This window comes from Choloepus didactylus, chromosome 12, assembly GCF_015220235.1.
Source record: "Choloepus didactylus isolate mChoDid1 chromosome 12, mChoDid1.pri, whole genome shotgun sequence".
NCBI classification, from domain to species: domain Eukaryota; kingdom Metazoa; phylum Chordata; class Mammalia; order Pilosa; family Megalonychidae; genus Choloepus; species Choloepus didactylus.
In genome coordinates, this window is record NC_051318.1 from 15,235,574 (window position 1) to 15,260,625 (window position 25,052).

Consider the following 25,052-nt stretch of genomic DNA (forward strand, 5'->3'; position numbering starts at 1 on the left):
TTCTGATCACAAAAACATGTTCTTTTCCCAGAAAACCAGTTCATTTGATTAATTGGACCTGCCAAGTCCAAGGACAGGTTAAGCACACACTGGCATCTGGCGTGAGTCCTGGAAATGAACCTCAGTTGATCTTCCTTCTTTTGCCTATTGGCTGTTAATTTTAATCACTGATTTCTGTGAAAATGGAGCCTGGCGATTCTCTAAGGAAGCTCCATAGATCTAAATAAATAACAGATGTTTGGTTGCTAGGTTAATTATTAATAGGTGAGAAAGCTCATGCTTTATTCTGTATCATTTTACTCATGCACCTGCTCCTTCGTCCCTACTATAAAAAGAAGTAGGAAATGTACCCTCTCTTCGGCTTTTCTCTTATTCCTACTTGATTAAAGCACCGTGGACTTGAGCAATACTTTACTTCCCTCATTCACCTTTAACTATTACATTAAGAAGTTCCAAATAGATATTTGGAAGAAAGTGATCCAATAGTTGGGTTACCATATTAGGTGTATGTCAGTTGATCTTGCTGATAAATCAGATTCCTTCTTTGAGCCTTGTTATTTTCCTCTCTAAAATGAATGTGGTTGACAATGAGTGACCCTACCTATTTTGTCTGGCTCTTGTCATCTTCTCCTGCTAGATAGTGAGCTACCTAATATTAAGAACTGTGGCCTATTCTTTGTCTCTCCAGTTCTAAGCAGTGCCTGACCTTTCATAGTCCAGATGTTGCAAAAGCTTATGCCTTCTGGGGCCAGATAGTAATGGAGCAATTGTGCAGTTTGCGTGGAGACTGTTGCTCTGTAGTTCCCGCCTATTAGGTCCACGTGGGAATGTGGCCCTGTATTAGCAAGCCTTCCGATTTTCCAAGGGAAGCCAGACATCTCTCTATTCTAATATTTTGAAAATAAATTCAGCTTTTAAAAACTCCCTGTGTAAACTCATTGCCCTCCCCACTATGTGGCACCTGACTTCCAGGGTTGTAAGTCTCCATGGCAACTTGGGACATGACTCCCAGGGATGAGTCTGGACCCAACTTCGTAGGATTGAGAAAACATTCTGGACCAAAAGGGGGATGCGAAATGAAACAAAATAAAGTTTCAGTGGTTGAGGGACTTCAAATGGAGTCGAGAGGTTATTCTGGAGGTTACTCTTATGCATTATATAGATATCCCTTTTCAGTTTTTAGTGTATTGGAATAGCTAGAAGGAAATACTAAAACTGTTGAACTGCAGCCCAGTAGCCTTGTTTCTTGAAGACGATTGTAAAACTATGTAGCTTAAATGATGTGACTGTGTGATTCTGAAAACCTCATGGCTCACACTCCCTTTATTCAGTGTATGGACAGATGAGTAGAAAAATGGGGACAAAATTAAATAATAAATAATAGGGGGAGATGGGGGGATAGGATGTTTTGGGTTTTTGTTTTGTTTTGTTTTTTTTTTTGAGGGAAAGGCATTAAAGTAGTCATAACGAGAAATATTTCACAAATGCTATCTGTACAGCCTAGTTAAGATTAATGGAGAGCAAAAGCACACTTCTTAGAAACAATTATCCATTGATCTAAAGTCAACAAAAGTCTTTTTTCTCTAGTGTAAAAATACATAATTTTTTGAAGGGGAAGGGAAACAAATTGAAATAAGCCAGAAAACATCTTCACATTAATCATTCTTTTCATGCACTTCAAATTTGTAGTTAATGTTTTTCTCCTCCTGGACATCAGAAAAAACACCTGGGTGTTCTGGGAGAAGTTTATATTTCTCTGATCAATTTCTGCAGAAGTGTCACTTTCAGATTCCTGCATGATCCTTCTCATGAACAGTCTAAGATGGCCTGGCTGACTCATGGCTCCCTCATAAACAGAACTGCCTCCCACTGTCCAAACCATGTCTACTTTATTTGCTAATTCTGGTTGCTAAGTTTTAAGGCATCATTCAGACTTTTGGCATAAAATGGCACTCCGTGTGGGGGTTTTCCTTGAGTCCTCTACTGAGAACTGAATTAATTTTTTCCTTTAAAGGCTGATCCTTCTCGGGAATGGAGAACCAGGTCTTTCTACCAATAGTCACCAAATTCCATTTACCTTGTACGGAAAAGGTTGTGGGCATTCTTAGGAAATACTTGAATTCATTCCTCAGCTGTCAGAGCAGATGTCCCTATTTTAGGGGAAATCATGACAGCTGCAGCAGGTGCCTCTGAGCTTGCCTCACCTGAACTCCCCAACCTCATTTCTTTTCTCGCCAAGTAATATTCCATTGTGTGATATACCACGTTGTATCTTTCCATTCATCAGTTGATGGACATTTGGGTTGTTTCTACTTTTGGGCTATTATGAATAATGCTACTATGAACATTGTATACAAGTTTTTGGGTGGACTTATGTTTTGATTTCTCTTGGGGAGATAAGTAGGAATAGAATTGTGGGTTGTCATGGTAACCCTGCCTATAGCATTTTGAGCAACTGTCAGGCAATTTTCCAAAGCCATTGCACCGTTTTACATCATCACTAGCATTGAATGAGGGTTGGAGTTTCTCCACATTCTCACCAATGCTTGTTTTTACCTGTCTTTTTGATTATAGCCATCTTGTTGTTTTGATTTGCATCTTCCTGATGTCAGTTGATGCTGAACATCTTTTCATGTGTTTATTGGCCATTTATGTATCTTCTTTGGAAAAAAGTCTAGTTAGTTCCTTTGACCATTTTTAATTGGGATACCTTTCATTTTATTATTACATTGTTAGAATTGTTTATATATTCTGGATACAGGACCCTCATCAGATATGTGATTTGCAAAAATTTTCTGACAAACTGTGGGTTGTCTTTTCATTTCCTTAATGGTACGCTTTGAAGCACGGGTTTTACATTTTGATGATGTTCTATTTTTTCTTTTGCTATTTGTACTTTAGGTGTCATCTAAGAGACCATTGCCTAATCCAAGATTATGTTGATTCTCTCTTTTCTTCAAAAAGTTTTATAGTTTTACCTCTTACATTTATGTCTGTGTTCCGTTTTTTTGAATGCAATTTTTTTATCTTCATTTTATTGAGATATATTCACATACCATGCAGTCATACAAAACAAATCGTACTTTCGATTGTTCACAGTACCATTACATAGTTGTACATTCATCACCTAAATCAATCCCTGACACCTTCATTAGCACACACACAAAAATAACAAGAATAATAATTAGAGTGAAAAAGAGCAATTGAAGTAAAAAAGAACACTGGGTACCTTTGTCTGTTTGTTTCCTTCCCCTATTTTTTTACTCATCCATCCATAAACTAGACAAAGTGGAGTGTGGTCCTTATGGCTTTCCCAATCCCATTGTCACCCCTCATAAGCTACATTTTTATACAACTGTCTTCGAGATTCATGGGTTCTGGGTTGTAGTTTGATAGTTTCAGGTATCCACCACCAGCTACCCCAATTCTTTAGAACTTAAAAGGGGTTGTCTAAAGTGTGCGTAAGAGTGCCCACCAGAGTGACCTCTCAGCTCCTTTTGGAATCTCTCTGCCACTGAAGCTTATTTCATTTCCTTTCACATCCCCCTTTTGGTCAAGAAGATGTTCTCCGTCCCACAATGCCAGGTCTACATTCCTCCCCGGGAGTCATATTCCATGTTGCCAGGGAGATTCACTCCCCTGGGTGTCTGATCCCACGTAGGGGGGAGGGCAGTGATTTCACCTTTCAAGTTGGCTTAGCCAGAGAGAGAGGGCCACATCTGAGCAACAAAGAGGCATTCGGGAGGAGGCTCTTAGGCACAACCATAGGGAGGCCTAGCCTCTCCTTTTCAGCAACCATCTTCCCAAGGGTAAAAGCTATGGTAGATGGCTCAAGCCATCAAACCACCAGTCCCCTATGTCTGTGGTCATGTTAGCAACCATCGAGGTGGGGTAGGCCAATACCCCTGCATTCTCCATAGGCTCCTCAAGGGGGCACTACATCTTTTTTTTTTTTTAACTTTCCCTTCTTTTTTAAATCAACTGTATGAAAAAAAAGTTAAAAAGAAAACAAACATACAATAAAAGAACATTTCAAAGAGACCATAACAAGGGAGTAAGAAAAAGACAACTAACCTAAGATAACTGCTTAACTTCCAACATGTTCCTACTTTACCCCAAGAAAGTTACCTAATATAGCAACATTTCTGTGAACTTGCTCCTACTATATCCATCAGAAATTAACAGACCATAGTCATTCCTGGGCATCCCCAGAACGTTAAATAGCTTATCTGTTCTTCTTGGATTATTGTTCCCCCTTCCTTAATCGCTCTCTATTGCTAGATCCCCTACATTCTACATTATAAGCCATTTGTTTTACATTTTTCAAAGTTCACATTAGTGGTAGCATATAATATTTCTCTTTTTGTGCCTGGCTTATTTCGCTCAGCATTATGTCTTCAAGGTTCATCCATGTTGTCATATGTTTCACGAGATCGTTCCTTCTTACTGCCGCGTAGTATTCCATCGTGTGTATATACCACATTTTATTTATCCACCCATCTGTTGAAGGACATTTGGGTTGTTTCCATCTCTTGGCAATTGTGAATAATGCTGCTGTTAACATTGGCGTGCAGATATCTGTTCGTGTCAGTGCTTTCCGACCTTCCGGGTATATACCGAGAAGTGCAATCGCTGGATCGAACGGTAACTCTATATCTAGTTTTCTAAGGAACTGCCAGACTGACTTCCAGAGTGGCTGAACCATTATACAGTCCCACCAACAATGAATAAGAGTTCCAATTTCTCCACATCCCTTCCAGCATTTGTAGTTTCCTGTTTGTTTAATGACAGCCATTCTAATCGGTGTTAGATGGTATTTCATTGTGGTCTTAATTTGCATGTCTCTAATAGCTAGTGAAGCTGAACATTTTTTCATGTGTTTCTTGGCCATTTGTATTTCCTCTTCAGAGAACTGTCTTTTCATATCTTTTGCCCATTTTATAATTGGGCTGTGTGTACTATTGTCATTGAGTTGTAGGATTTCTTTATATATGCAAGATATCAGTCTTTTGTCAGATACATGGTTTCCAAAAATTTTTCCCATTGAGTTGGCTGCCTCTTTACCTGTTTGAGAAATTCCTTTGAGGTGCAGAAACTTCTAAGCTTGAGGAGTTCCCGTTTATCTATTTTTTCTTTTGTTGCTTGTGCTTTGGGTGTAAAGTCTAGGAAGTGGCCGCCTAATACAAGGTCTTGAAGATGTTTTCCTACATTATCTTCTAGGAGTTTTGTGGTACTTTCTTTTATATTGAGATCTTTCGTCCATTTTGAGTTAATTTTTGTGTAGGGGGTGAGGTAGGGGTCCTCTTTCATTCTTTTGGATATGGATATCCAACTCTCCCAGCCCCATTTGCTGAAAAGACCATTATGACTCATTTCAGTGACTTTGGGGGCCTTATCAAAGATCAGTCGGCCATAGATCTGAGGGTCTATTTCTGAATTCTTAATTCGATTCCATTGATCTATATGTCTATCTTTGTGCCAGTACCATGCTGTTTTGGCAACTGTGGCTTTATAATAAGCTTCAAAGTCAGGGAGTGTAAGTCCTCCCGCTTCGTTTTTCTTTTTTAGAGTGTCTTTAGCAATTCGAGGCATCTTCCCTTTCCAAATAAATTTGATAACTAGCTTTTCCAAGTCTGCAAAGTAGGTTGTTGGAATTTTGATTGGGATTGCATTGAATCTGTAGATGAGTTTGGGTAGAATTGACATCTTAATGACATTCAGCCTTCCTATCCATGAACATGGAATATTTTTCCATCTTTTAAGGTCCCCTTCTATTTCTCTCAGTAGAGTTATGTAGTTTTCTTTGTATAGGTCTTTTACATCTTTGGTTAAGTTTATTCCTAGGTACTTGATTTTTTTAGTTGCTATTGAAAATGGTATCTTTTTCTTGAGTGTCTCTTCAGTTTGTTCATTTTTAGCATATAGAAACATTACTGACTTATGTGCATTAATCTTGTATCCCGCTACTTTGCTAAATTTGTTTATTAGCTCTAGTAGGTGTATCGTCAATTTCTCAGGGTTTTCTAGATATAATATCATATCGTCTGCAAACAATGACAGTTTTACTTCTTTTCCAATTTGGATGCCTTTTATTTCTTTGTCTTGCCGGATTGCCCTGGCTGGCACTTCCAGCACAATGTTGAATAACAGTGGTGACAGCAGGCATCCTTGTCTTGTTCCTGATCTTAGAGGGAAGGCTTTCAGTCTCTCACCATTGAGTACTGTGCTGGCTGTGGGTTTTTCATATATGCTCTTTATCATGTTGAGGAAGTTTCCTTCAATTCCTACCTTTTGAAGTGTTTTTATCAAAAACGGATGTTGGATTTTGTCAAATGCTTTTTCAGCATCTATTGAGATGATCAATTGATTTTTCCCTTTCTAATTGTTAATGTGTTGTAATACATTGATTGATTTTCTTATGTTGAACCATCCTTGCATGCCTGGAATGAACCCCACTTGGTCATGGTGTATGATTTTTTTAATGTGTCTTTGGATTCGATTTGCAAGTATTTTGTTGAGGATTTTTGCATCTATATTCATGAGGGAGATTGGCCGGTAGTTTTCCTTTTTTGTAGCATCTTTGCCTGGTTTTGGTATTAGATTGATGTTAGCTTCATAAAATGAGTTAGGTAGTGTTCCATTTTCTTCAATGTTTTGAAAGAGTTTGAGTAAGATTGGTGTCAGTTCTTTCTGGAAAGTTTGGTAGAATTCCCCTGTGAAGCCATCTGGCCCTGGGCATTTATTTGTGGGAAGATTTTTGATGACTGATTGGATCTCTTTGCTTGTAATGGGTTGGTTGATGTCTTCTGTTTCTTCTCTGGTCAGTCTAGGTTGTTCATATGTTTCCAGGGAATTGTCCATTTCTTCTACATTATCCAGTTTGTTGCCATACGGTTGTTCATAATATCCTCTTATAATTTTTTTAATTTCTTCAGGATCTGCAGTTATGTCACCTTTTTCATTCATTATTTTGTTTATATGGGTCTTCTCTCTTTTTGATTTTGTCAGTCTAGCTAGGGGCTTGTCAATCTTGTTGATCTTCTCAAAGAACCAACTTTTGGTGATATTTATCCTCTCTATTGTTTTTTTGTTCTCTATGTCATTTATTTCTGCTTTAATCCTTGTTAGTTCGTTCCTTCTACTTGGTTTAGGATTGGTTTGCTGTTCATTTTCTAGCTTCTTCAGTTGATCCATTAGTTCTTTGATTTTGGCTCTTTCTTGCTTTTTAATATATGCGTTTAGTGCTATAAATTTCCCCCTCAGCACTGCTTTTGCTGCATCCCATAGGTTTTGGTATGTTGTGTTCTCATTTTCATTCGTCTCTATATATTTAGCAATTTCTCTTGCTATTTCTTCGTTAACCCACTGATTGTTTAGGAGTGTGTTGTTTAACCTCCAGGTATTTGTGAATTTTCTAAGTCTCTGATGGTTATTGACTTCTAATTGTATTCCATTGTGGTCAGAGAATGTGCTTTGAATAATTTCAATCTTTTTAAATTTATTGAGGCTTGTTTCATGTCCCAGCATATGATCTATTCTGGAGAAAGTTCCATGAGCACTAGAAAAGTATGTGTATCCTGGTGATTTGGGATGTAATGTCCTGTATATGTCTGTTAAATCTAATTCATTTATCAGATTGTTTAGGTTTTCAATTTCCTTATTGGTCTTCTGTCTGGTTGATCTATCTTTAGGAGAGAGTGATGTGTTGAAGTCTCCCACAATTATTGTGGAAACATCAATTGCTTCCTTTTGTTTTGCCAGTGTTTCTCTCATGTATTTTGTGGCACCTTGATTGGTGCATAGACATTTACGATTGTTATTTCTTCTTGTTGAATTGCCCCTTTTATTAGTATGTAGTGGCCTTCTTTGTCTCTCAAAACATCCCTGCATTTGAAGTCTATTTTATCTGAGATTAATATTTCTACACCTGCTTTCTCTAGGCTGTAGCTTGCATGAAATATTTTTTTCCATCCTTTCACTTTCAGTTTCTTTGTTTCCCTGTGTCTATGATGAGTCTCTTGTATGCAACATATTGATGGTTCATTTTTTTTGATCCATTCTGCGAATCTATATCTTTTAATTGGGGAGTTTAATCCATTTACATTCAACGTTATAACCGTGAAGGCATTTCTTGAATCAGCCATCTTATCCTTTGGTTTATGTTTGTCATATTTTTCCCCTCTGTCTATTAATATCCTTTATTGTACCCATACCGAATCTCTTTAGTACTGAACCTTTCTCCAAGTTTCTCTGTCCTTTCTTTGTTTCTCTGTCTGTAGGGCTCCCTCTAGTATCTCCAGTAGGGCAGGTCTCTTGTTAGCAAATTCTCTCAGCATTTGTTTGTCTGTGAAAAATTTAAGCTCTCCCTCAAATTTGAAGGAGAGCTTTGCTGGATAAAGTATTCTTGGCTGGAAATTTTTCTCACTCAGAATTTTAAATATATCGTGCCACTGCCTTCTTGCCTCCATGGTGGCTGCTGAGTAGTCACTACTTAGTCTTATGCTGTTTCTTATGTCTCGGAGTGGGTTTATTTGGATTTATTCTATTTGGAGTTCGCTGAGCATTTATGATTTGTGTATTTATGTTGTTTAGAAGATTTGGGAAGTTTTCCCCAACAATTTCTTTGAATACTCTTCCTAGACCTTTACCCTTTTCTTCCCCTTCTGGAACACCAATGAGTCTTATATTAGGACGTTGTATATTATCTATCATATCCTTGAGGTCTGTTTCTATTTTTTCAATTTTTTCCCCCTTCTTTCTTTTATGCTTTCATTTTCCATTCTGTCATCTTCCAGGTCACTGATTCGTTGTTCAACTTCCTCTATTCTTGTACTATGGGTGTCCAGAATCTTTTTAATTTGGTCAACAGTTTCTTTAATTTCCATAAGATCATCCATTTTTTAATTTAGTCTTGCAATGTCTCCTTTATGCTCTTCTAGGGTCTTCTTGATATCCTTTGTATCCCGTACTATGGTCTCATTGTTCATCTTTAGTTTTTTGAGTAGCTGCTCTAGGTGCTGTGTCTCTTCTGATCTTTTGATTTGGGTGCTTGGGCTTGGGTTATCCATATCGTCTGGTTTTTTCATATGCTTTATAATTTTCTGTTGTTTTTGGGCTCTTGGCATTTGCTGAACTTGATAGGGTTCTTTTAGGATTTGTAGACCAATTGAAGTCCTTATCTCTAATTTATCAGATCTACAGCTTCGTGGAGTACACTTTCTGTAACTAACCAGCAGGTGGCATCCACGAGCCACCTGTTCTCCACAAGCCAGTTCTCCCTTGCTTAGCCTTTTTGGTGAGTGGGGGAGTGAGTCTTGTGGGGTCCAATTGGTGTACCAAGCTTGCATGTGTAGTTGGTGTTGCCTGCCCTGTATATGGGGCGTGTTTCTGGGCAGTCAGGGATGGGGGGTGGCTCTAACAATCAAATCTCCCTGGTGATCCTAGAGTTTAAAAGCTGCTGCAATAGTCTAATCCTTCAGTTGAGTCCTGCCACAGTTTGTCTCTGCCACTGACCCACAAGTCCTTGGTATTGGCGTATGGCTCCTGAGACTTGCAAGTGGGCCCCTCTTCCAGGCTGTGCACCCTGGGTTCTCTGTTGAGGGATGACTGTGCTATGTCACAGGTGAGTGCCGTCCCCCCAGGGCGGTTCTAGGCTGCTGGGCTGTGTAGGGAGGCTCCCAATCTGCTGAAATGATGGCTGAATGGGGCTTTGTTAATTCACACTGTTCCACCTTCCCAACTCTCGAACAATCAGCTGAGGTTGCAGGGAAGGCTAATGTCCATGCCCAGTTTTGTGGTGTGTGCCTGTTATTTGAAGCGCTTCCGTCACACTGGGTTGTGTGGGGCAACTCTGGGCTATGGGGCTGGCGATGGGCAGGAGTGTTTCCTGTCCACCAGGATGATGGCTGTGAGCAGACAGCCCCCTTTTCTTGGGAAGTTGTGGTGTTTAGTGAATTTTCTCAGCCACTGGATTATTGCCTTTTGTCTCAGAGCTGTCTTAGTTCTGCTCTTGTCTTGACCTGCCCAAATTGCAAGTCTTTGAAGCTTTCTGTATCGGGCTTCTTAGAGTAATTGTTTTAGAAAAAGAAAAAAGGATTAAAAAAAAGGGCCCTCCTCAGAGATCTAATGGGTTATTGAAATGCTAAGAGACAAAGCCATTAGGGCCATTAAGGAAAGGTCCACAGGGCAGAGAGATCAGCTTTTCTTTGGGATTTGCATATGAGCCTCAGGGCCTGATCTCTACCCTTCCCCTTTCTATGTTCACCAGAACTCCAAAAATCCTCCTCTTTTATTTTGGAGTTATTCGTGTTTTTTTTTTCTATGCCTGTCTCCTCTCTGCTGGGCTGGCTGCTCTCAGATTCTCTGGTGTCTGGTCTCAGTCTATCTGTGGTTGGAGTTTGGATCAGTAGAATGAGTTTCCGATAAGGGCTGCCACTGCAGTTCTCCCTTCTCCTTCCCGGAGCTGACAGCCCCTCCTCCCACGGGACTGAGCCTGGCAGGGAGGGGTGCGGGTCCCCTGACCACAAAAACTTAACAGATTTCGCTGATCTCAGCAGTTCCACGTTTTCATGAGTGTTGTATGAAGTATGCCCAAAGTCAGATTGCTCTGTGGTGTCCAGTCCACGCAGTTCCTGTCTTTCTACCTACTTTCCTGGAGAAGTAACTAAAACATACAGCTCACCAGTCTAAATGCAATTTTACTGAGATATATTCACACACCATACAAACCATCTGAAGTATACAATCATTGACTCACAGTATCATCACTTAGTTTTGCATCCATCCCCATGATCAAATTTAGAACATTTTCATTACTCCAGAAAAGAAATATAAATAGACCCCCTATTATAGACCCATGGTATTGGTGTCCTACATTTGTTACTGTTGATGAAAGAGTATTAAAATATTAATCTTAACTGTTATAGTCCATAGTTGGCGAAAGGCACATTTTTTCCCATGTACCTCTATTATTGACTCCTTGTTATAGTTTTGTCCATTTGCTCTAGTTCATAAAAGAACTTTTTATATTTGTACTGTTAATAAAGGACATTGTCCACCACAAGATTCACTGTGTTACACATTCCCATGTTTTAATCTCCAACTTTCCTTCTGGTAACATACATGACTGTAAACTTCCCCGTCCCACCACACTCATACACCATTCAGCACCATTAATTATTCTCACAATGACATGCTACCATCACCTCTGTCCATTTCCAAATGTCTAAGTTCAACCTGGTTAAACATTCTGTAAATATTAAACAACCATTCCCCATTCTTTAGCCTCATTCTATACCCTGGTAACCTATATTCTATATTTTATGTCTATGGGTTTACATATTATAATTAGTTCATATCAGTGAGATCGCACAATATTTGTCCTTTTGTGTCTGACTTTTTTCACGTAGCATAATGTCCTCAAGGTTCATCCACGTTGTCACATGCTGCAGGATTTCATTCCTTCTTACTGCTGAATAATATTCCACTGTATACAAAATATACCACATTTTGTTTATCCATTCATCTGTTGATGGACACTTGGGTTGTTTCCATCTTTTGGCAATTGTGAATAATGCTGCTACGAACATCGGTGTGAGATGTCTGTTTGTGTCACTGCTTTCAGATCTTCTGGGTATATCCCAAGTAGTGGGATTGCTGTATCATAAGGCAACTCTACTTAGCTTCCAGAGGAGCTGCCAAACCATCCTCCACAGTGGCTGTAGCCTTTTTTCCCACCAGCAGTGAATCAGTGTTCCAGTGTCTCCACATTCTCTCTAACACTTGTAGTGTTCTGTTTGTTTAATAGCAGCCATTCTAGTAGGTATAGGATGATATCTCTTTGTGACTTTCATTTGCAATTCCCGAATAGCTAGTGAAGCTGAGCATCTTTACATGTGCCTCAAAATGGAATACTTCAGTGCTTCAAAGAACTTTGTCAAAAGGGTGAAGAGGCAACCAACTCAAAGGGAGAAATATTTGGAAACCACATATTTGATAAGAGTTTGATGTTCAGAATATACAAAGAAATCCTATAACTCATCAATAAAAAGACAAACAACCCTATTTAAAAATGGGCAAAAGACATGAATAAACATTTTTCCAAAGAGGAAATACAGATGGTTGTGTTCCATTTTGAGTGAACTTTTGTATATGATGTGGGTTAAGTGTTTAACTTCATTCTTTTGCTTGTGGATACACAGGTGTCCCAACACCATTTGTTGAAAAGATTATTCTTTCTTCATTGGACTGCCTTGGTACTCGTGTTGAAAATCTAACTGACCATAAAAGTGAGGGTTTTTTCCAGGTCTTTCAATTCTATTCCTTGATATGTCGATGTTTATGCCAGTACCACACTGTCTTGTTTATTGTAATTTTGTAGTAAGTTTTGAAATTGGGAAGTAGAAGTCCTCTACCTTTCTTCTTTTTCAAGATTGTTTTGGCTATTCTGTGCCCTTTGCAATTCTCTATGAATGTTAGGATCAGCTTGTCAATTTATGCATAGAAGCAAGCTGAGATTTTGAGAGGGATTGAACCTGTAGATAGGGAGTTTTGCTATTTTAACAATGTTAAGTTTTCCAATCCATGAAAGTGAATATCTTTCCATTTATTTAGGTCATCTTGAATTCTTTCAATAGTGTTTCATTGGTTTCAGAGAAAAGATTTTCTCTCCTTTTTGTTAAATTTATTCATATTTTATTCTTCTGTTGCTATTGTAAATGGAATTGTCTTCTTAGTTTCCTTTTTGGATTGTTCATTGCTAATGTATGAAATAAAATTAATTTTTGTGTATTGACCTTGTGTCCTGCAACTTGCTGAACTCCTTTATTATTTATAATTGCCTTTTAGTGGATTCCTTAGAATGGTCTGTAATGAGATCATGACATCTGCAAATTGAGGTAGTTTTACTTATTCCTTGTGATCTGGATGCGTTTTTCCCGTTTTCTGGCTTAATTGCCCTGGCTAGAACTTCTAGTACAATGTTGAGTAGCAGTGGTGACAGCAGGCAAGCTTGTCTTGTTTCTGACATTAGAGGGAAAGCTTTCAATCTTTCACCATTAAGTATGATATGGGCTTTCATGTAGATGCCCTTTATCAGGTTGAAAAAGTTCCCTTCCGTTCTTTGTTAGTGTTTTTAGTATGAAAGTGTGTTTAATTTTGCCAAACGCCTTTTCTGCTTTTGGGTGATCATGTGTTTTTTCTTCTTTATTCTGCTGACATGGTATATTACATTAATTGATTTTCAGGTATTAAGCCAACCTTGCATTCCTGGGATAAATTCCAATTAGTTATGGTATATAATCATTTTTCTATGTTGCTGGATTTTGTTTTCTATTATTTTGTTTAGAATTTTTGCATCTATATTCATAAGAGATAATGATGTGTAATTTTCTATTCTCGTGATGTCATTTTCTAGTTTTGTCGTCAGGATAACACTAGCCTCATGGAATGAGTTAAGAAGTGTTCCTTCTTCTATATTTTGGAAGCATTTGTGAAGAATTAATATTAATTCTCCTCTTTTTTTAAAATGCAATTTTATTGAGATATAGTCACATAACTTACAATCCTCCAAAGTTCATTTTTTTTAAAATTAAATTCAGTTTTGTTGATGTATGTTCACATACCATACAGTCATCCATGGTGTACAATCAACTGTTCACAGTACCATCATATAGTTATGTATTCATCACCCAAATCTATTTTTGAACATTTTCCTCACACCAGAAAGAATAAGAATAAGAATAAAAAACAAAAGTAAAAAAGAACATCCAAATCATCCCCCCATCCCACCCTCTTTTTTCATTTAGTTTTTGTCCCCATTTTTCTACTCATCCATCCATACACTGAATAAAGGGAATGTGATCCACAAGGTTTTCACAATCACATTGTAACCCCTTGTAAGCTACATTGTTAATACAATTGTCTTATACAAGAGTCAAGGCTACTGGGTTGGAGTTTGATAGTTTCAGATATTTACTTCTAGCTATTCCAATACATTAAAATCTAAAAAGGGTTATCTATATAGTGCATAAGAATGTCCACCAGAGTGACCTCTTAACTCAATTTGAACTCTCTCAGCCAGTGAAACTTTATTTCATTTCATTTCGCTTCCCCCTTTTGGTCAAGAAGATGTTCTAAGTCCCATGATATCGGGTCCAGATTCATCCCCGGGAGTCATATCCTGCATTGCCAGGGAGGTTTACACCCCTGGGAGTTGGGTCCCATGTAAGGGGAGGGCAGTGAGTTCACCTGCTGAGTTGGCTTAGCTAGAGAGAGAGGGCCACATCTGAGCAAAAAAGAGGCACTCAAGGGGAGACTCTTAGGCACAATTATAAGCAGGTTTAGCCTCTCCTTTGCAGTAAAGAAGCTCATTTGTTTTTAATTCATGAAAGAGAGGATCAACCAAAGCATTATTTTATTTCATCATATTCTTCATTCTCCCCAGTACCCTAACTTTTTCATCTTTCATGGCCTGTGCAGTTGGATTCCAACTCCCCCATGAAGCTCTCTGATTATTCCTGCCTATGAATCTGTTTTCCTTTTTGAATTTCTATATTTAATGTTAAATCCCATTAGCAGACTCAAATATGTACTAGGTTGGTGTTTCAGTTTACTAGGCTGTTGAAAGCAGATACCATGAAAGGGGTTTGCTTAAAAATGAGAATTTATTAGCTTAAAGTTTTGACGCTGAGAAAAATGTCCAGATAAGAGCATCATCAAGGTGATGCTTCCTTCCCAAAGACAGGCTGCCAGTGATCCTTGGCTCCTCTGCCACGTGGCAGGGCACATGGTGGTGTCTGCTGGTCTCCCCCTCCTCTTCTGGGTCTCCTTGCTTTCAGCTTCTTGCTTCTAAGACTCATCCAGAATGAGGTGGATCAGACCTTAATATAAGTAGCCTCATCAAAAGATCCTACTTACAATGTGTCCACACCCACAGAAATAGATTAACTAAAAGAACATTCTTTTCTGGGGTACATTACAGTCTCAAACCACCATAGTTGTTGTAATTTCCAGGGTTCCATGCTTGCTCCTTCTGTCTGTTCCATTTACTAGTGAATTCCTTGAAGATAGTGACCAGGTACTCAGCTTCACATGAGTGTCTTGAAGTGCCTAGTACTTTACAAGTGAAATTGGAACATGTTTTCCAATTACATAGATTTATAGATTTCCAATTACATAGATTTATGTTATCTTTGAAGTTTTCTTAATATTTATGAATTTCTCCAGATCAGGTAAACTCTAACACGTATCTTCAGATGTATGTACATGCACATGTGCACTTGTAAATGTAAAATGTATGTGCATTACATATATACATAGTAGCATTGCTATGTACAGTATATTTTACACATAAGTTACAAGAGAATTTTGGAGGCAGAAATCTGGGTTTAAATCCTGGCTCTTGAAGCACTTTGAGCTAAATACTGGACTCTGAGTCTTGCTTATAGTATGTGTTTTCTCATACATAACATGGATATAAAGATTAGAATGAAATGTATATACTGTTTAACCCAATACTTTGTATCTAGAGTAGATGCAAATAATGACTATTACAATTGTTTGCTTAGGCTTCTTTTTTTTTGTTTGTTTTGTTTTGTTTTAATCTACTAAGATAGTCTCTATTTTCCCACTAGAAATTTTAGCCTACTGTGTTGATGTTGCTTTACTTATGTATTTGAATTGACTTTTTTTTTTTTTTTTTTTTTTGAGAAGCAAATGATCAGTTTTATTTGGAAGGGTAAGGTGCATCAAATAGCTAAAACCATTTTGAAAAAGAAGAATGAAGTGGGTGGTATCACCCTTCTTGATTGTAAAGCATATAATAAAGCCACAATGGTCAAAACATCATGGTAATTTTTTAAGCAATGAAAACATCCAAAAACTAATGCACAACTATATGATGATACTATTTTACACTTTGGATGATTATATGGTATGTGAATGTATTTCAATAAAAAATAATTATTAAAAAAACAAAAATAAAGCATGGTACTGGCAGTAAGGTAGACATATTGATCAATGGAATTGAGTTGAGAGCTCAGAACTAGAACCTCAGAACCATGGTCAATTGATTTTTTTTTTCTTTTAATTTTTATTGGGATTGTTCAGATACCATACAATTATCCAAAGATCCAAAGTGTACAATCAGTTGCCCCTGGTACCCTCTTACAGCTGTGCGTCCATCACCACACTTAATTTTTGTTCAATTTTTAGAAACTTTTCATTACTCCAGGCCAGAAATAAAGTGAAAGATGGGGAAAAAAAAAAAAAAGGAAAAGAAAAGGAAACTTGAATCCTCCCGTATCCCTAACCAACCCCCCTCAATTACTGACTCGTAGTGTTGGTATAGTACATTTGTTACTGTTTATGAAAGAATGTTGAAATACTACAAACTGTAGTATGTAGTTTGCAATAGGTATGTATTTCTTCCCTATATGTCCCTCTATTGTTAACTTCTAGTTGTATTGTCATACATTTGTTCTGGTTCATGGAAGAGATTTCTAATATTTGTACAGTTAATCATGGACATTGCCCACCATAGGATTCAGTTCTATACATTCCCATCTTTTGACCTCCAACTTTCCTTCTGGTGACATATTTGACTCTGAGTTTCCCCTTTCCACCTCAGTCACACACCATTCGACACTGTTAATTATTCTCATATCTTGCTACCGACGCCTCTGTTCATTTCCAAACATTTAAATTCATCCTAGTTGAACATTCTGCTCATACTAAGCAACCACTCCCCATTCTTAAGCCTCGTCCTATATCTTGGTATGCTTAGGCTTCTTTTAAAGAATGAATCTAATATTAGCCAATTTATTTGAATATTTATATGAAATAAAAAAGTCTTAAATTTTGTTCAGTGGCTGATTAGCTGAAATTTTTCCTTATTAAATTCTTTGGCAGAAGAGCATTCTTTTTTTTTTTTTTTTCCTATTAATTCTTTACAAAATCTTTAGAACTTGTTAAAGATTGTAGTTTTTTCTTGACCATGGACTTGTGAGCTTTTGAGGAAGAGGCTAAGAACTTGAGCTCCCGAGTCAGCCTGGCCTCAGGTTCAGCCTGAGCCTCTTACTAGCATGAGTAAGAGGGATAAGGGTAGCACCTCCTCCCCAGGGTTCTGAGGATTTAGAGGTACTCAGTGAGAAACTTAGGAGGAGACGTGGCATATAGTAAGGGTTGTGTGTTAAGTTGTGTCCTTCCTATTCATCATTTTCAGCACCTGGCCTAGTGTCTGACACTCAGTAAATGCTTCAATGAAAAGTTTTGTTGAATTTATTAAACTACTTTTGGAAAACTTCTCAAGGTTTTTGTTTTTGTTTCTGTAGGAAGGATTGCTGCATTGGCTGGGTGGAGCATAGTAGCCTATTTCAATATAGACTGAGAATCTTAGAGCTGGGAAGGACCCTTTCCCACCACCCTTAGTTTATAGATGAGACTAGTGAGACTGCAATGCTACTTTTCTAATAGTTTTTTGTACTTCTGCTAGGGATGAGTATGTTTAGCTGTGCAGACCTCGTCAGCTTTAGAAAAACTCACTGTGTTGTTTTAGTTCATTTATCAGGCCAGTTAAACAAAGCCTAGGCCATTAAACCCGAACTCGTGAAACTGAAAGTAGCTACTTCAGTGGATGTACAGGGTACAGGTATCGCTCTCAGTAACAGGTCTGGCGTGTAAGTGGGATTAGCAGCACAGAAGGGCACCACTATATTTATTGCTATGCTTGGGATCAGAGTGTGTGAAGTCTGAAGATGGATTTTTACTCACTTATATTTCTTATTCATGTAACTTGCCAGAAAATGTAGAGAGATGATCATTCTGTCCATAGATGACTACAAAATACTAATGTTAAAGCATTTTTTGGATACTATTATTATTTCCTCTGCTCTCTCTTACATCTTCTCTCTCTTAGTAAATCAAAATTTTTCATCTAGTTTTCTTTCATTTGCATAAAATCCCATGAACTGAATGCAAATTTTTCAAATAGAAAATCAAATGTGATCCACACAAATTTTCTACAGGATAGAAATAATAATTTTTCACTACCTCTCTATGGAAAATTGCTGTCAGAACAAACCAAGCTTGAATGGCAGAACAAGAAAATTTCTGATGAGGGCATTATTGTGCCTTAAACACAAAATACCATAGTGTCCAAAAATTGGAACTCTTTCCATGTAGAAAGTTTTCAGAGGGTACAAGCCAAGGTTTCCAATGTTTGCCCTTACTGTACAATGTCCTTCCTTGGTTAACAGTGGCTTGGAGAGGAGGGGTGACCTTTAGTCTTAGCCATACTAGAGTTAGAAACTCGGAGGCGTTGATTCTACTCAACGAATTCTCCATCGGATTTTAAAAATAATTACTTAAACTTCCTCTGACACAGACTTACTAGTGTTTTTAGAGGTTGGCTCACTTCCTACACACAAGCTGCGGAGGTAGACATTGTTACTTCCACTTTATAAATGAGGAAACTGAAGCTGAGAAAGATTGTTCACCATGACCCAGAAGAGCTAACTTCCTTCACAGGGTTGTTGTGCAAAGTAACTTAGAATAAATTGCTAGGGAAAGAGCAACCAGGGCTCTGTGGAATTCACTGCTATCCATGGCTTATGTTGACTGGTCAGTTTAAATAAGTGCTCGTTGGCAGTGACTTACTGTGAAGAGTCAGTGTTAAACTCATTCAGATGTTGAAATTCTGCACAGACATTTCTCTGGGAAGAATGTTTGATTCTACCCTGAACCCAAGTAGTCACATTTTTCTGTTATATCCAGAACAACTCAACTCAAGAGAACATCCTTTTATTGAGCTGGCCAGAAATGGGCTGAGCAGTTATCAGTCCATCAACCGTTTAGTCACAGGCAGAGATCCTCACATGTATTGGAAAATGGGGAAAAGACACACAAATAGGGACAACAAACTGCAGGTGTTGTCGATTTTTATGTGTATGCCAGTTTTGGTTTTTCTAGAGTGTGTATTTAACTTGTTGATTTTTTCTCTCTGGTGTGTAATTGTTGTTATACATTAACTTAATGCCAGGCAACAGCATGAACCTGCATATCATACTGGTGGGTTTTTGTATTCTGCACTGGACACAGTTCAAAGCTCTGGTAATTTCATGGTCTGAATTCTCCTGCTGAGCAATTGGACCTACAATAAAATCAGGTATTCCTACTGTGGGGTGATCTCATTAGTGGCCTTTTAAAGACTTTAAAGGTATGATGTGTCCAGTTGTGTGTGTGTATGTGAGTGTGTGTGTTTTAATGAAATAATTCTTTTGTTATCTTAAGATCAGAGTTAAAGAATCCATTGTTTTAATTATTGTTCTGAGTTTAAAGTCAAATGGTGGAATCTACAGAAAGTGACCTTACTATTTTAGAATTTTAGAGTAGATGTGTCAGTCATTCCTCAGGAAATAGCTAAAGATTTTTAGAGTGGGCACTAGGACCCCATCTTTTCAAAGTGCATTCAGATGGCATTATGTTTTGTTTTTCCTGGGGACCTGTTTTGTACTTTTATTTATTGCCCATTTGAGCATTTTCCTCCTTTTTTGTAACTGGATATAAACCTTTCTTAATGAGTGTGGACAAACGCATCACATTATGAAATGAGTTTGCCACTGAGTAGATGCTAGTTTGTGTTACAAAGGGCCGTACAATCAATGCTTTCGTTTACAATAGTGCTTTACATGTGATAGGCACTCAGTAGAATTTTATTGCTTGCTTTATGAAGGATTTCTTTCTCAAGGAATTTTATTTATTGGCAAAGTACTACCACAAGTATGATTTTTCAAGGGTCTATAATTTAGACTTTCCTGATTCAAGGCTATACTTTTTTCTACAGCTATCTGGAGAACTATTCAGTAAGAAATAAACCTTTGCAGAGAAATTAAGGGACCAAGATTTGAAAGGGCCAAATTAGGTTGTGACTTTTCTATTATCTATGGAAATAATTACTCCTTTAGTTTTAAATCCATTAATAGCCGCCTTTGATTTTTAACATTTAATATGATTATTGGCAATTCTGTTCAGAGTCTTCAATATGGTCTCATTTCAGAAATCTTCAGTCATTGGTTTTAACATAATAGGTGTGACATTTTAAAGAGTGTATCTTGGGTTTTGTTTCTAATGACATGGATTGGATTTAACTTAGAAGGCATACAAATAAATACAGCTTCCTTTCCACCAAACAGGGAAATATGGGTGTCACAATTTATAGAGGCCATAGAGATGTCATCTTCCCTTCACCTGCTCACTTGGTACAGGGTTAATTACAAGGTAAGAGTGAAGAGTTAGGATATTTGGGAGTAACCGCAGGCAGATTAGATGCCACACCAGCAGGTAGAAATTAATAGTGTGACTAAGGACAGAAGTTTCGGGTATTTCAGGGATCCATGGCGTCGTGTGTCATAAGTTTGCTAGTGGCTAATATTAGGCTGCAAACAAAAAGGGGGTGTGGGAGGGGGAATAGCAGCAAAACTGATGCCAGAGGATCTGCACTAAAGCCCCAGAACTGAATGAAAATAGAACTGCAGCAGTGCTCTCTGATCTAAGATTTCTGCTGAAATGATTTTAGGTTGTCATCATGGTCTCACACTAACCAAGTGCCCCTGCTAACTCATGGCTCTGAGCAGAACCAAGTAGCTAGAGACATTTCTGAATTTTTCAGCCTTCCATTTCAGGAAGCATAAGCAAAGCACAGCAGTGTTGCAGACATTAATTTCCTGCATGGAAAGTTCAGGTTTAAGAGAGAAGTGCTCCACAGGCCAGCTTGTTTGGAATGGGAAACTATTGAAGTCATCAATCAAATTGGGAAGAAAAAGGAAGGAAAAAAAGCAACCCCAAGAGGTAGGATGGGAAATAGCAGTGCATTTGGCTTTTGTATAGCCTCAGGAAATTTTAACTGGCTAATTTATCGAGAAAGCAGTTTCGTTTATGTAAAATCACACTTAATATGGTTTCTATTTAAAAAGAGCCTCAGCGTGGGTCAGATGTGGCATTGTAGGTTTATACAAAATGAGCAGAGCCAACAAAGAGATTTTTATTAATCCTTTTCTTGTAAGAAAGCTGTTGCAGCAAACACAGGGCTCCATGTTATAACCTTTGGCTGGAAACTATTTACTTTTTTCTCAAAGCAACATCACCTGACGATGTGTTCTCTTCAGACCCTGTACTATTATGGGTTGGTGTACCCCCAGGCTTTCAGAGCCCACTAATTCCTTTGCTGTCCAAAGAAAGAAGTAAGAAATAGGCAAAATTTGACCTATTTTTCTGTTGCAGAATTACCCTGGCCCCAAAGGTACACATGAGTCACGACTAGAGTTAGGTGAAGTGTTTACAGCTCTTGATTGTCAGGTGGTGGCTTTTCTGAGTAATCCCAGCTATCTCTATTTCTTAGCTGGCTTTGTTAACACACAATTATTGCTCTGTATCTTTCCACCCTCTTTCTAGAAGGGACCAGGGGAATGCAAAGCAGCTACATCCCCTTCCTTACCTTGCGTTCATTTCCAAACCCCGGCATTTTGATGAACACCCCATCATAGTAATGAAAGTTCATTCTGATTTAATTTTCAGATCAGTGGCCTTTTCTTCTTATGTATTGTTGTGGATTGTATTGTATTCCCTAAAAGACAGGTTCAAGTCCTCATCCTGGTCCTGTGTAAAGAGATCTTTGACGATGTAATTAGTTAAGATGAGGCCAAACTGAATTGGATGTGCCCTGTTGCAGTAGGAGTGGTGTCCTTATAAGGAGACAGAATTTGGACACAGGAGGAGAGAGACAAAGAGAACGCCTTGGGATGGAGGCAGAGATAGAGTTGTGTTGCCCCAAACAAGAAATGCCGTCGACAGCTGGCCACTCACCAGAAGCCAGATTCTCTCCTTAAAGAGGAAGGCTGGCCACTCCTTGATTTTGACTTCCAGCTTCCAAAGCTGTGAGATAAGACATCTGTTAAACCACCACGTCGGGTATGTGGTTCACGTACAGGTTTTTGTGTGACCACATTTTCAGTTCTCTTGGGCCCATATCTCGGAGAGGAATTGCTGGGTCATCTGGTATGATTAACTATGATATGGCATGATTGATATGGTGTCAATAATATGATATCAGTAACTCTGATATGGTATGATGTGGTCATGAGGTATGGTGAAATATGATTAACTTTTCAAAGAACCGCCAGATGTTTTCCCAAGTGACTGCACCATTTTACATTCCCACCAGCAGTGTAAAGGGTTTCACTTTCTCCACATCCACGTAACACCTGTTGTTGTATGGAACAATGCAGTATTATATGTAAGTCTTAGTTTCAGGCACTGATCATCTGTAAAGTGGATTTTCCAGAATTTGTGTTTTTCTTTTCCTTTCTTGCCAAAGTTACTGATTTGTTAGTTTCACTTTAATGATTCTTAGTTTCACTTCACTGAACAGAGAAGGGTGATGAGAACCAGGGAAAATTTAAATTGGTTAATGTAGATACATATTAACACATGTTAACAAGTTGACTAGAAAGTTTTAAGGGGGAAAGTCTGAATTTACAAGCTCACAAGATGTTCTGTACTAATGTCAAATAGACAGACCTTTGTAGGAGTGGAAATGTATCCTTGGGTACTATGATCAGGTGTAAATTTTTAATTTTCACTTATGAAAATATTAATAACTTCATTAAGCTATTCAGCATACTCCAAATTATAAAGGCTGAATTTACAAGCTTACATGACATTCTATACTAATGTCAAATAGACAGACCTTTTGTAGGAGTGGAAATGTATCCTTGGGTATATGATCATTGTAAATTTTTAATTTTCATTTATGAAAATATTAATAACTTCATTAAGTGATTCAGCATATTCCAAATTATCTGGATGACTTCTACATAGGAAGAACTGACTCTTAATTTTAGTGCCTTCATTCACATTGCAGTTTGAATTCTTTGGTGCCAGGAAATTCAATTAGTGACAGCATTTAACTTAATGCAGAGTTTTCAAAACATTCTTAGGAGTCTGGGATAATTTTTAAAAAGCTTTATATTTTACTCAAACTTGGTGAGCACTATTGTCATCAGTACTTCCCTGGTGTTTTCAACAGGCCCTCCAATGCTGGTGGAATTGCAAGCAACTCTCAGAGGGTCTAAAACTTAACAGCAAGGGGCCAGTTACAAGTGAACAGTATTTTGAAGTGCCATGTTCCAATCTTTTAAAATTCACCATCATTTACATTCTGTTACATAATATTCACATAATCGATAAATATTTGTCTTAATCTGATATCTTCAAATTACATAACATCAAATTAAAATTGTTGTCCCTTCCCAAGCACACTAAACAGTGTTCCAGTTAAGATGTAACAGATCTTTAAAGTCTGTTTCACATTATCCATGCACTGAATACGTTTATTGATTCCTGTATTATGAATAAACATAATGTAAGAAAACTATTACAAAGCAACATAAGATGAAGAAGTTTCAAGGATGTGAAGGGATTTGGGAGCATGGTGCTTAAATATTTGTGAAGCAGTTGTTGATTTTGACAGTTGTGAAGCTGGAAGGAACTGATTTTGTGTCCTTTTGTGACTTTGGCCAAGGTATTGACCCTTTCTAAGCATCACTTTCCTCATTGGTAGAGTAAGAACAATGAGGCAACTATTTTCTCCCATCCTGAAGGTTTCCTCTGCCCTGACTACTTGGAGGATAATCTTGTAGCTGTCTGACTGGGATTGCAAAGAAAAATAACTTGAGACCCTAGCTATTCCGAGTTTCAAACTTGCCCCTGACTTCCCCGTCTCCACTTCCAAAGTCCTTGCCTTAACTATAAAATTCAATCAATTCCATGCTCTCCTCAGAGTTTGGTTCTAGCCTCTCTCCTTTATTATAGTAGTCCTTGAATAAAGTCACCCTTGCCTGTTCAGCATTGTCCTGTGCAATTTTTTTTTATATTACCTGAGTTTAATTATGGTTTTTGCTCTTATATTTAAGTTGTAGATCCATTTTAAGGTAATTTTTGTAAATGGTGTGAGGTAGGGGTCCAGCTTAATTATTTTTCGTGTGGATATCCAGTTTTTCCAGCACCATTTGCTGAAGAGTCTATTGGTTCCCCACTGAGTAGACTTGTCACCCTTGTGAAAAATCAACTGGCCATAGATGTGAGGGTTTATTTCTGAACTCTCAGTTAGTTTCTATTGGTCTGTATGTCTGTCCCTCTGCCTGTACCATGCTGTTTTGATTACTTTAGCTTTGTAATAACTTTTAGTATCAGGAAGTATGAGTCCTCCAACACTCATTCTTTTTTTTTCAAGATGGTTTTGGCTATTCAGTGCCCCTTACCCTTCCAAATAAATTTGATAATTGACTGTCTTAGTTTCCTGAGCTGCCCAAGCAAAAACCATACAATGGTTTAGCTTAGCAATTGGAACTTATTTGCTCATGGTTTGAGGCTAAGAGAAAGTCCAAATTAAGGCATTATCACAGCAATGCTTCTCCAAAGACTGTGGTGGTCTGGGGCTGGCTGCTGGTGATCCTTGGACTTTAGCTTGTCATATGGCGAGGCACATGGCAGTGTCTTCCAGGTTCCATTGACATTCAACTTCTGGCTGCTCCCTCTGTGGCTTTCTCTTCCTGTCTGAATTTCATCCTATAATAGGATTAAGACTCATTCTGATTGGGCTGAGTCACACCTTAACTGAAGTAGCTTCATCAAAACTTTCTACTTAGAGTGGGTTCACACCCACAGGAATGGATTAAATACCAGAACATGTTTTTATGGAGTACACACAGCTTCAATCCACCATGTTGGCTTTTCCGTTTCAGCAAAGAATGCTGTTGGAAAATTCATGAATTTGCATATTGCTTGGGTATGATTAACATCTTAACAATATTTAGTCTTCCAATCCATAAAGATGGAATGTCATTCCATTTATTTAGGTCTTTTTTTTTATTTCTTTTATCTATGTGTTGTAGTTCTGTGTGTACAAGTACTTTGTATGACTGGTTAGATTTATTCCTAGTTGCTGTTGTGACTGGAATTTTATTCTTGATTTTCTTTTCAGATTGTTCATTACTAGC

General features: G+C 37.9%; 1 protein-coding gene and 1 pseudogene across 5 annotated transcripts in view; one reads left to right on the forward strand and one right to left on the reverse strand.

Annotated features, from left to right (window-relative positions):
- The window catches only part of SPATA13 (spermatogenesis associated 13), a 397,052-nt gene that overhangs the window by 260,500 nt on the left and 111,500 nt on the right, over positions 1–25,052 (forward strand). Inside the window, exon 1 of one of the 5 annotated variants that reach the window (XM_037800661.1) lies at positions 19,099–19,162. The exons of 3 other annotated variants lie outside the window; for them this stretch is intronic. The gene's annotated coding sequence lies outside the window, so the exon portion shown is untranslated. Of the gene's footprint in view, positions 1–19,098; positions 19,163–19,195; positions 19,214–25,052 lie in introns of those variants that run through there. One more of the 5 variants, XM_037800663.1, reaches the window with a different exon arrangement.
- On the reverse strand, positions 1,656–21,517 carry LOC119506774 (annotated as a pseudogene).